This window comes from Anarrhichthys ocellatus, unplaced genomic scaffold (assembly GCF_004355925.1).
Source record: "Anarrhichthys ocellatus isolate YVR2014 unplaced genomic scaffold, GSC_Weel_1.0 scaffold3, whole genome shotgun sequence".
Taxonomy (NCBI): domain Eukaryota; kingdom Metazoa; phylum Chordata; class Actinopteri; order Perciformes; family Anarhichadidae; genus Anarrhichthys; species Anarrhichthys ocellatus.
In genome coordinates, this window is record NW_022280033.1 from 7,384,903 (window position 1) to 7,388,740 (window position 3,838).

Consider the following 3,838-nt stretch of genomic DNA (forward strand, 5'->3'; position numbering starts at 1 on the left):
TGTTTCATCCACACTTGTCCTGTCCCTATTTTCCAACCTCTCCCTTTTCCTTGCTATTGGAAGTGCTGCAAATTGTATAATGCTGGTCTTTGTTCTACAGAGTCAAGCCACATGAATAGGCGTCCTGAGCACACACAAAAACACACTGACAAACTGATCATCTTAAAAAAGCAACGCCCTGGTGCTCACTTGGCCTACTTTCCACGGCAGCACTGGGACGTGGGAAGAGGAATATAATTCAGGGGAGGATGTTCTTGTACTCTGGGAAACATTCAGTATAGCAAGTGTGATGCACATAAACATAGCCTTTGCATTGTCAACCTTAGACCGCATTTGCCCCAGATAACTAGTCCCCGTGTGCTAGACTATTCTCTTTGACTTTGCAATTGAAATCCTGAGGAGATTATGCCAAAGCTAAAAGAGGCAAACTCCAGGGTGGGATTTCAATTGTCAATTCCTGTTGGATTTTATAGCATTATGATATATAGTACACCATCTGTTACGCTTCCTGCGACTAGGTCTACGTCTGCACAGGATCTTATTGACGTGAACATCATTACAACTAAGACCTAAAGTCTTGAATGGACGGCAATATTCAATCATCAATATTTTTCTTTTACACACTCTTTAACACAGATGACTAAGCACGGGGGTCTCCAGGTTGCAAAACACGAGGGAATATTAGGAAGGTGCAGGAAAGTAACCACTCCTAACTTCAGCTAAACAGACTTGCTGAAGCGCCAGATAATCTGGGGCTTCTATGTACACCGCCTAACCAAATGTCGACATCTGCGAGGGTGTGCATAAAGAAAAGCTCCTCAGAGAAACGGGGGATAATAATCTTAGTTCCCCTCACCTTCAGTTTGCCCATAGGGGTTTAAAAGGGAGATGAAGAAATCCTATGTAAACATGCCAAGTCAAATCTTCACTTGAAATGTGACATGGAGGCAAAGGCCAACCCTGGTGCATCACTAACGGGGTTCCACACATGAGTTTCTTGTGCCCCTGGATGTAAACAATTGATGTATTCAGTCTGTGGTTTGAGCACTGGCTCACTATGCACACTTAGTTTGTTTGAACATCTTTTCATCCACGATTGTACGTTTAGTGCATAGGTGAAGAGCACAAAGAAGTCAACACAAAGCTTGTACACAATCACAATCTCTGTACTCAATGGCTTCCACGAAAGTGACTTTTTCTCTCCTGAGAAACGTACAAAGTTTGAGCATCTGTTCCATCATGTAGTCTTTGTTGAGAAATTAAATATTGAACTGATCTAGTGTACCATGAATGTTTCACTCACATAGTGATTAGACAGACTGGAGAGGCAAGAGATTGCAGCACTTTACACTCTACTTTAATATACTGTATTTCTTGTTCCTGCCTTGAAGTGTTTTATACACCAGATTATATTGTTGTCGTAGAAAATGGTTATAATTGTAGCTTCAATTAGGCTTAACATGCATGTGGAATTCCAGTGCATACTATCACACATGCACATTTAAATGCGTTATGAAAATGTGTGCACAAACACATTCATCCACTGAACACAATGAGCATTATGAGTGCAGTCCGGCTGATACTGCACATCAATTTAATTGAAAACCAAAAAAAATTGGTTTTATGATTCAATTATCAACTTGGTGGCATCTGTTCTTACACTTTTATGTTATTGTGCAGCATATAGAAGAAATACTGATTTAAATTGGTTTTCTTGTTTGCAGTTAAAATCTGAGGAGAAAGGATTTTCTTACTTCCTTTGCTCCAAATCAACAATTTTCTCAAGGGAGAACCCCTAATGATGGGGTTTTTTTTACATTAACATTTCGGATTAGATGAGCAGACCAAGGTAACATGCACGCAGGAGAAGGAAACGGTATCATCACAGAGATCATAAAATGGTGTCGTGAGTAGTCTTTTGTCCGGGACCATAGGAGAGTTCTGTTGCTAAAGGGAAGGACAAAAGCAGAAGGCGCCACGGGTATAAGGTTCCCCTGAGCAACAATGCTGAAAGTTTCAACTTGCAGCACATGGGTGTAACTTTAACTGGAATACTGTGGATCAAAGACTCACAAACAAAGTGGGTGGAAATGCTGGAGGAGTGTCTGTGCTCAAGTGAAGGACAGGTTCACTAGAGAGAAAGCGGGAGAGAGCATTTATGAAACACAGACCAGGCAATCAAAGCTAATTACTGAGACTGTGTTTCGTGAACTCAAAGGGCAGCATGATTCAATTAAGAAAATTGATGTATATTATGCCTTTTGCTCATTTTGAAAGAAATAACATTACCCTAGTTACAAAAGATGTGGTAAAACAAGCTTATCAGAAATGAATCTAAATCATATTTAAATGATGTCGCTGCTTCACGCGCACTTAATTGAGAAGAGGATACACAGTGGATCTTGAATTGCATCTCAAACTCCTGTCTCCGCTTGTCATCCTGTTGAGAGGGAGCTAACTATTCACTTCTGCTTCTTTAAATAAGAAACAGCCTTGAAATTTGTGGGGCTTAAGGCAACTCATCAGGTTAGATCAGTGCAATGTGGACGTGTAACCTTTACACTGCAGTTGAACCTGCACATACACGTGTTATGAAAGGTCCCTGTGGCACTCTGCTCTTCTGACATGGATTTGAAGACTTGCCACTTTATTAGCTGCTAAGCCCCCAATACTTGTTCTATATAGTGGAGGCCTATGTTATGAGCTGGGATCTCATTGTCTTGCGTTATTAGAGGAAGAGTCTGCAGCACTCTCTTGTCCCCCCGAGAGAATAGCCTGACTGTTTGAAGGGAAGCTACAAGTGCAATTTAACCCATCGTATTTACAATATGATCTGTTACAAGGACATCATCGCTGCAAGGATTCACATCTAATATATATCCTCAATGTGATTCTTTTCTGTTTTCATTGATTCAGGAGAGTGTTTTGTTTGATGTTCACTTGAGCCTTTATAAAAAAAAAACTCTGAATCTGTCAAGTTAGAGTAGTCTTGGAGATAAAATGAAAACTTAAGTGATCTGCACTACTCCCATTCGGTATTTTCATATTTATTCCACGTGAAACTACGGCAGCCAAAATCAAAACAATTGCTTTGTTCTTAAAGGTCAAAACAGTTAATTGATTAATGCGAGTGGCTACGGAGTTCTTCGTGATATTATCAACATCAGCTCAGGGAAAACAAGCAGTTTGTGATCATCACTTGTGTCAGCAGCATACACTTATCCTCCAAAATGGAAATTATCTGTTGGCATTGAATAATAAGTGCCATAGTGCCATCTAGTGCACAAATTTGCACACTGAAGAATGACGGACCCCGTATGTAAAATGTAAACTGTACCTTACATATGTTCGTATAGAACCTTACCAACTGATAGGGAAATACCACAAACTAGAGGACAGTGTGCCATTTACAATAATGGAGGTTGAACCATGCTGAATGACCACGCTGAAAATGTCCACTCATGGGGGAAATAAACAAGGAGACAAAGGTTTGTCTTCCAAGCCAGGTCTTTGACAACCCTCAGTTGTGGAAAGCCGCAAGGATAGTTCCTTCACACAATGAGACAATGTTGAAGGCTGTGCATGCAAATTATACTCTGCCATCTAAATTACAAAGACATACACAGACCTCAAGTCATCAGGCCTCGTATCTCACTCATCGGGGCCTCCTGGCTGTTAGGTTGCCAGAGGATGCTATAGAAACAACAGAACAGAAATAATAAGAAAAAAAAACACATGAGCCAAAACAAGAGTCTTGAATAATTGATTGTGTTTGTCTTTGCTGTTTGTTTGTGTGTGTGTGTGTGTGTGTGTGTGTGTGTGTGTGTGTGTGTGTGTG